The following is a 10,135-nucleotide window of genomic DNA, read 5'->3' on the forward strand; positions in this document are numbered from 1 at the left end:
TGCTTGCAACACGCGCCATTACGCAGCCTTGCAATCTTGCTGCAACCACAAAGAAGGATTGAGATTTTTTCTACTATCTTGCTCTTCTGAGGGAAGTTGCTCTGTTTGTGGGTGATCACACATTCACCCACATCCACATTCTCTCACCCTACAGTTACACTTTTACTACCCATGCTACATCTACACTACACTTATTACCTTACACTCATATCTACACCCACCCTACACTCACATCCTCACACATACACACACACACACAAACACACACACACACACACACACACACACACACACACACACACACACACACACACACACACACACACACACACACACACACACACACACGCCCGCACCCACACCTGTCTTCCTTAACCTGTTCAACCCTTTGGTGTCCTTGACATATTACGTAACTCATCTGTTCAGCTGAACTGAGAGAATTGGTTGAATATTTTGTCTTCATTCAAGAAGTTCGTTTTGAGTCTCAGCAGGGCAGGACTCGTAGCAATGGGTTTGAATTGGACAGATTTAGGTTCAGGAAGGAAATAGGCAAGAACTGGTTTACCAATAGAGTGGTTAACGAATGGAATAAACTTATTAACCATGCACTGAGCACTGAAACAATTGGTTGTTTTAAGAGGAGATTAGATAACTCTATGGATAGGGATGGCAGGTGGTAAGAGACATGGAACTGCTTAGTGTAGGTTTTATGGTGTCTTGCAGTCTCCTCTATTCTTATGTTCTTATGAATGGAATCGCCTGGACACAAACAGCATCAGATATGTAAAGGATGCCAAACTAAGTTGATGTGGTGATATTAACGATATGCGAGGTGTTGTCAGTACAGTTGATAATGATGATGATATCAGTAACGTTAATAAAGATTGTGGTTATCATTGTATTGATAGAAACTATTTTCGTAGTTCTTGTGATAATAGTGATATTACAATTATTATTACTATTATTATTAATAGGTCTTGTTAATTATTGTTATGAGTGCTGATGAATGATGATAATGAAATTTTGTAGTACTGTTGATGCAGTTAGGCCTATTAATAATGATGATAATAACAACAGTGATGATACTAGTACTACTACTGTTATTAATAATAATAATGATAATGTGGGTAGGAGGTAGAGGGTACACTTTTATTCCTGACGGGTTTCGCCTGAGTGACGAAACTAGTCAGGAATAAAAGTATTTCCCTCAGCCCGTGTTCCCTTTACCTCCTACCCACATTCGTCACAATGTTCACACAAATAATGATAATGATAATAACTATAGTGAAATAGTAATGACGATAAGGAGGAATAGTTTGATTAATGACGTACAAATCCTATGACCTTCCACCATGACCTTGGCCGTCCCAAGGCCGCCGCCGCCTCCTCCTCCTCCTCCTCCTTGTCCCCGTCCCCAAACTGAGATCGACACTCACTCTTACAGTGGCCCGCGATTGATTACGCAGTACACGTGGGTTTCCCCACTCTGTTTAGTTAATGAGGGAAAAGAATGCATCGTCACAGGAACAGGTTGTTGTTGGTTTGGTCTTGTTAACTTGCGCTTCTGTCCTCGTGGACAATCTCGCGTCGCTGCCGTGCGTCGTCCTGTAACAACAGATGCTACTGACTCAGGAATCAACAACTGTACCCGCCTGGTGTCGTCAGGAATGTGTGGATGCACACACACACACACACACACATATATATATATATATATATATATATATATATATATATATATATGTGTGTGTGTGTGTGTATATATATATATAATATAATATATATTTATATATGTATATAATATATATATATATATATGTATATATATATATATATTTATATATATATATATGCATGAATTTACTGATTCAACTAGGGTCTTCGACGAGTAAAGCTCTTGGTAAAATTCTTCTACTCTTTTTACCATTTTGTGTCTACATTTAATTATTTCTCCATTTCTATCTTTCAAACATATCATTTGCTGTCTTCCTAAAGCATGTTTGCGCTCGGTCACTTTAATACTTTTACCCTTCCGAATAGTTTCCTCTATTTCATCCATGTTTCTCTTTCTTTTCTCTAATCTCTGCCTTTTGTTGATAAGCTTGTTTAGTTCTACTCTTTCTATTTCGTCTTTCCTGCTTTTAATCTGCATGGTCCTTCTTCTTTTAATTAGGTCATTTGTAGCTTGGGAGTATTTGTTTTCTTTAATGTTTTTTTGTATTTCCTACTTTCTCTGCCGATTCCCTAATGATATTCACTAAATTCAAATTAATATCTTCCACGGTGTCCTCATTAGTTCTTAGAGCTTCAAATCTATTTTTAGTTGCTAACTGAATTTTCTTCTTATCTTTAACCTTTGCAAGACTTATTTTCTTTCTTAAAATTAATTTATTTCTCTCGGCTCTGAAATTGAATTTAGCTACCTATGTTGACTATTTATCACCGTAACATTGCTAACGCTTTTGCTCTCATCTCCTAATATGAAGTCTTTTTCGTTCTTTGTTGTTCGATTTGGACTTTTCCACGTTCATTTACGAAAGTGTTCATTATCCTCATGTTGTAGTTCTCTGCAAAATTGACTAACATCTCGCCTCTGTCATTTCTTTCACCAACTCCAGACTTACCAATGCACGTCTCATCGCCCATCTTCTTCCTCACTTTAGCATTAAAGTCTCCTATTACCAACGTGTACTTACCTTTTTCTTGATCCATTACCTGACTTAAATCATCATAGAACGACTCAATTTCATCGTCTGAACTCTGTGAAGTTGGTGCATAAACCTGAACTATTTTTAGAGTGTACCTTTTACACAGCCTAATCACAATCCAAGCTACCCTGTCTGACAAACTACTGAATTAAACTACGTTACCAGCAACCTCTCGGTTTATTGAGAATCCTACTCCACTAGATCTTTCCTTGTCCTTACCTCTATAGTAGAACAGGTGGTGACCATCTTGTAATTGTATCAGCTTTTCTTCCGCTCTTCGGACTTCGCTCAGTCCTACGATGTCCCACTTGATGTTGTCTAGTTCTTCCATTAAACTCTCCAGCCTGTGATCTTCTGAGAGACTTCTTACGTTGTAACTATAGATCTTCATATTCTTCATGTTGTTTAATGTCCAAGGCTTGGATCTGCTTGGACAGTGCTTACTCACATTCGGTGGCACACTGCCCGTAAGCACACGAGGCAATGCGGTTGGACCTTTAGGAGACGATGATCCAACAGGAACGCCCGGTTTTGTTTTGGTTGTTCTGTTCATATTGGCTATGAAGGGGGGTTGGCAGTAATCTCACCTCGGTGCTAACTTGTTTCTGGTGAGATATTTCTCTGGTGTCACCTTATTCATTATATTCGGTGAAGCCCTGTATCCATAGGGTGCCCAATGGTCCACGCCGTCATTATGATGGTACCCCATATATCTATGAGGAGTTTCCCTGTTCGCCATCAGGGACGTGCCAACTTGCAGTGGGTCCTGCGACTGTGCGTGTGAGCTGCTCTTTGTCTGATCTTTCATACAAAACCTGTTCGATATGGGTGGCCCTGTGGAAATTGTCTCTCTATCGACATAGCTTTTGTAGTAATTAAGATTCTCAAGCCTTTCCACCTTGTCAAGGTGTCAACTATCCGATAGATTAATGTGTAGACGTTAGTAGTATACCAGAGATTACAAAGGGAGAAGTAGAATGTCCTCTAAAAACTATGAAACGAGGAAAAGCAACTGGGGAAGATGGTATATCGATATATCTGTTGAAAGACGCAGGGAAATTAGTTCATACTAAATTAGCTGAGTTGTACACCCAGTGCTTACGTCAAGAAAGAGTTCCTGATGCATGGTACAATGCTATAGTGATTTTGCTTCATAAAAAAGTAGACCAGAAGGACCTTAGTAACTATCGACCGATTAGCTTGCTATCAAATGTATATAAAGTATTCTCCAAGATCCTCACAAATAGACTAAGTCAAGTTTTAGATGGAAACCAACGGAGAGAACAGGCAGGCTTTAGGAGCGGATATTCGACCCTAGACCATTTGCAGGCGATAAACCAACTAATCGAGAAAACGACAGAATACAATATACCTCTGTGTTTAGCTTTTGTAGATTACGAGAATGCCTTTGACTCGGTAGAACAAATAGCAATGCTAAACTCGCTACGCAAGCAGGGTACAAACGAACAGATCGTAAAAGTTTTAGAAGAGATTTATGCGAAATGTACCGCTATAATTCGACTACGTAAAGATACAGAAAAGATCAAGATCGAGGAAAGAGTACGGCAAGGCGATACAATTTCACCCAAACTATTTACAGCTTGCTTGGAAGATATTTTCAGAAGATTGAGTTGGGAAAAGAAAGGTTTAAAGATTAATGGCGAATATTTGAACCACCTAAGATTTGCGGATGACATTATTCTTATTTCAGGAAGAGCAGAAGACTTGCAAGATATGCTGTGTGATCTAAACAAGGAAAGTGTCAAAGTAGGTTTAAAAATGAATCAAAGTAAAACCAAAGTAATGTTCAACACGAAAGTTCAAAGTAAAGAGATTGTAATTGATGATGAGAATCTTGAGGAAGTTGAAGAGTATAATTATTCAGGCCAGATGGTGAAAGTGACGAAAGATCATGATAATGAAATAAAAAAACGCATTACAATTGGTTGGAAAGTGTTTGATAAGTATAATAAGATCCTGAGAGGCTTTCTACCTTTATGCTTGAAACGTAAAGTTTACAATTAATGCATTCTACCGGCAATAATCTACGGGTGTGAGACTTGGAAATTAACTAAGGCAATGGAAACAAAACTATGGACAGCACATAGGAGAATGGAGAAATCAATGATGGGAATAACGCTGAAAGACCGAAAGAGAGCAAGTTGGGTGAGAGATCAGACTAGAGTGAAAGATATTGTGGAAGCAGTAAAAGAGAGGAAGTGGAATTGGGCAGGTAAGTTAGTGCGAACGACTGATGAGCGATGGAGCAAGTGTGTTACTGAGTAGACGCCGCGAGATAGGAAGCGTGGAAGAGGGAGACCAGACAGAGGGTGGAGAGTGACGTGGCAGAGGATGGCGCGGTCGTGTGAATCATGGAATGCTATGATGGAGGCCTTTGGTCAGCAGTGGACTCAGGATGGCTGATTTTATTTGATTTGATGTATGTATGTATGTGTGTGTGTGTGCGCGCATGCTTATAGACGTGCACATGTAGATATCCATTTGGTTTAATTGTTTATATATCCTGTACAGGTATATATATATATATATATATATATATATATATATATATATATATATATATATATATATATATATATATATATATAAACATATATACCTGTATGCATATGCTTATGTCATAATGATTTGCAAATGTTGACAGGAGACATTACGGTCCAAAACGAGATCGATTGATTGGGTGGGTGGGGGTGGGGTGGGGGGATCCAAGTAATTTAAAAAACTTCGAATTGTGTTATATTGAACTGCATCAGCTGGAAATTTATTCCATTCATTAGCGTTTGCGAAATTGTTTTTATATTAAATCTGACAGCTTGAACCCATTACTTTTCTCTTCTGGATAGTATTTAGTGCAAACATATGTTTATATATACTTGGATAATAATCAACATAAACACGGGATTGGGGAAGAGTTATGTAAAGAAAACTTCAGTTTCAGAGTCCTTACCATCCCTCCTGTTAATGTTCATCATCATCATAAATATGTGTATGAGAGTAGGTGAGAGGGTCGGGAAGGAGAGAGCAAATGTTTTGAGGCGAAAGTAGGGCGGTATCAGGGTCCTGCCATGTCGCCAGGGTTGTTCAACATTTACATGGTTTGGATGGTTAGGGAGTGAGAGCGAGTGCTGAGCTGAGACTCGGAGTTAGGGGGAGTGAGGGTGGAGGGGAGTGGGAAGTGAGCTGTTTGTTGTAAATAAAGCATAAGAACATAAGAATGGAGGAGACTGCAAGAGACCATAAGGCCTACACTAGGCAGGTCAATGCCCTTTACCACCTTTCATACCTATCCATAAAGTTGTCTCATTTTCTTTAAAAACAGGCAATTGTTTCAGCGCTCACGAAATCGTTAAATTGGTAGCTGCAACGTATGGGGCAGAAACCTGGAACATAAAAGAGGAAGAGTTTAAATTTGTTCGAGATGAAATGCCTGAGAAGTATGGGAGGGATAATTGGCTGGATAGAGTGAGAAACGAAGAGGTGAAGAGGAGAGTGGGGGTGGAAAGGGAGTTGGGAGGTACAGTTGATGAAACAGTATTGGGATGGTGTAGGCACATGGAAAGAATGAGTGAAGAAATATTAGTAAAAGAGGTGTGCCAGGCAGAGGTGTGGGGAGTGAAGATGAGGGGGCGACCAAGGATGAGATGGATGAATAGGGTAAAAGGGGAATAGGGAAAGAAGGGAATGTCTGTTGAGGAAAGAATAAGACAGAAGATAGGGGTGAGTGGAGAATGGTGTATGGATGATGTTGTGATGCATGATGGAGAGTGGATGGGGGATGGAGGGGTGAGGGAGTATGTGTGAATATTTTGACGCAGCCCGAAAGGATTCCTTCTCGTCTTCTCTTTTTCTGCATGAGGGGACGGAGAGGGGAGTCGCCGATTAAATGAAGCGGCCCTGCTGTGGATGTGCTGGGCCTTGCTACGTTGCTTCTGACCCAGGGAAGTGAGCGAGATGCAGAGATGACCCGTCATCCAGGAGGAAACAAGAAAAGAGGGAAGTAGGGATGGTGAATGCGAGTAGAATATGTGGGGATGAAATGGGTGGGAGTGGATTTATACCTTTGACTTTGGCTATCTCCCTTGTAAGGGGGGAAAAGCCTTTGCTATATGTATGTATGCCGATTCTAAAGATAGACTGAAGTTGGTAACATTTTAGGAGAGTGTGTGACAGGAGAAAGCTGAAAAGGGGCAAAAGTGATGAGATGAGATGTACAAGGTGTGGTGATATTAAGGGAAAGAGGCTGGAGGAAGTAGAAAGTTTTAGTATTGAGAGCACTGGGCAGAGGGCATATGGGAGTGAGTTTTAGAGTAGATGAGGCAAGTAAATGTCTTGGAAGGAAAATTGTTATGAGAAATAGGTATCTGGGGATTGCAAAGAGGTTGTGTGGTTGTACATACAATGTTTGAATCAGATGTTTGAAACTTTAAGGTGGCAGAGAGAAAAAGCCTAAATGTAGGTGGTGTATTTTAAGGGGGAATTTTTTTTTCGAATGTAGGTAGGTATAAAATATGGATGGAGTGAGAATGTGGATGGAAGAGTTCTTAGAACGGATGCTATGGATGTTTAGGCATATGGAAAAATTAATATAGACAACATAAACGTGTTTGTGTGTGTTAAAAGCAGCATTACTAGCAATGAGGATTCTTGCATGTGACATAACAGTGTGACAGCGTAAGTATAACTGAAATAATGTTTTCTCTTGGTTTCGTTTACTCTCGTTCCTGAATGTTTCAAAGTAAACTCGCCATAACAAACTATAACACCAATAAAGAATATATTAGTCGTTAATAGAGTAGTGAAATTATTCATGGAGATATATTTAATTCTTTCACAATGCTAAAAATTCCTTTCGGATAAGTAAAATCGCCTTGGAAAGGTGCAAATGTAGTTATTTCTAGCAAGAGTGGGAGGAGCTTAAGGCAAAGGGGGAGGAGCATAGCAGCAGCCAAGACCGTTAATAAAAATCGGTTCAATGCATTTCATTTATTTCATGTTTATTGCAGTGTAGTGTTTAACGTTTCGAAACGACTGATAATATAATTTTGGCGAAATTTTATTCTATAGTGATAAGAAATACAAACTTGGAGAGTCGATAGAAAATGGAACCTTAGCGAAAGAATTCAACTAACATTTTCAAATAAACTGAATTCAGTACCGAATTACGAATTGAAATATCGATATAGAAAACTTAACAATAATGATTAGATCACAAGTCATTATGTCAATAAAACTTGATAATCACTACCCCCAGTCATTGCTTGGACTTCAAATGAATAAGAATGAAAGATAAAGAAAAACATCGAGAGCAAATTCAAAATTTCACTGTCATATGATTTGTGATTTCTAAAGATTTTTGTTCACTGAGAATGTAACCACAGTATTGCTTAGCATATATTATGCTATTTTTTATATGTAACCTTTTCATGTAGAGTATGATTTTGTGAAAGAAAAATTCGCTTATACTCGAATGCTGTCTTGGCGCCTACGTGACTTAAGTCTCGTCGGGAGCTGCTCCTTACCTGCCTGCTTCCACCAACACACCATTACATACATAAGTACATAAATACGTGCATATGTACACACATACCTACATAAATAAATTTTATTATACATGTGTAAATAAATTTATGAATAGAAACATTCATGCACAATGTGTGCAACAAATGCGTGTGTTTATATATTCGTTCATATTTACTTTACATCACCATAACAGTACAGTGTACTTGAATACACATTTTATTTGAAACAAGTGAAAGACTGGATGTTGGATGGACTATTGGAACTCATCCAGGTTGATAAAAGATAGCCACCAATTACGAGTATATACATAAAATTCGTCTAGATAGGCACCTAAGCTGTAATGCCTGCCATTTATTTTATATTATTTGTTTGTTTGTTATTATTTGTCTGTTTGTTTATTATTATTTATTATTATTCATCTGTCCATTTATTGTTATTTACTATTTATCTGTTTGTTATTTAACTTTACTTATTAATTTATTTATCATTATTATAATTTTTCGAATCCGACCTTGTAATCTTATATATATGTGTGTGTGTGTATATATATATATATATATATATATATATATATATATATATATATATATATATATATATATATACACACACACAGCTATCAAAAGCTAGGATTATCGACACACGAAACAAAGGATCTGCATACCACCGCTCCGCAGGAAACAAGTGTGAAATAATGGGTTGTGTACAATATATATATATATATATATATATATATATATATATATATATATATATATATATATTATTGTGTGTGTGTGTGATACATCTATCCTCTCAGATTAGACCTCATTGTGTGTGTGTGTGTGTGTGTGTGTGTGTGTGTGTGTGTGTGTGTGTGTGTGTGCGTGCGCCAGTCTTCCAATATTAGCCTAAAGGGAATTGTTTCATGACTTAAAAAAAAAAAAATCAGACTACCCTTGGAGGAGGCAGAAGGTGGGGTGAGGTGGAAGGTTGGGACAGAGGTGAAGGTAGAGCCCATTTCTTAGGGGTTGGGACTTTTTTTTTTTTTTACATTAGTGATCAACTATTGGAAGCTTTTATTCAAATGAAAATAGACACTATTATTTCAAACGATTATTGAAAAAATGTATATTCTTTTTATTGAAAGTAATAATTAAATTAAAATAATCTAAGATACAAAGTTATGAATTGGTATGGCATGGTATAATATGGTACTTTTCATATACTACTGAAACTGGAAGTCTAAAGCAACCAAAGAAACAAATTAGATTTTCTTAAAAATAATATCTGTTTCATATTTTTTGTACATTACAAGAACATTTTACATTGACAGCAAGCAATCAAACATTTGAGCTAAGTACAGTAAGCACTTTTTAGGTATATTTTCAGTGAAATTTCATATATAATGGTCATGATATCAAAATTTGTTTGGCGTAATACATTATTTTTTAAATCTAGTTCTTTTTCTTAATAATCCGTCGGATTCTGTCCAAACTTGTTCAAAATATGACGTAGAAGACGCAATATCTGAAGGGGGGGGATCCTGTTTATGTTTTTTGTATGTTTTTATTTATTAATTTTATTGTTATTATTATTACTGGGGGTTGGGTAAGTCACAGGCCTTGTGTATTATTTGTCTGGTGATCTTTTGGTCTCCTACTACTCATTTTGTAATTTCTCCTGTAGTACTTTTACACATATACGTGAAGTGAGATTGTATGTGTGTGTGGGTGTGTGCGTGTTTGTAAACTTACACATAGGAAAGAAACAAGTTAAATGAGAATAACTGAACCCAGTCATCAGAAAATAGAGGGATTGGGATTTGTGGTTCTCCTTGTTGTTGTCTTTTTGCTTGTCCACCTTCCCCTCTTCCTCCCTCCCTCCCTCCCCTCCTCCCTCCCCCA

This window comes from Oratosquilla oratoria, chromosome 29 (genome assembly GCF_046742065.1).
Source record: "Oratosquilla oratoria isolate Oo_2021 chromosome 29, ASM4674206v1, whole genome shotgun sequence".
Taxonomy (NCBI): domain Eukaryota; kingdom Metazoa; phylum Arthropoda; class Malacostraca; order Stomatopoda; family Squillidae; genus Oratosquilla; species Oratosquilla oratoria.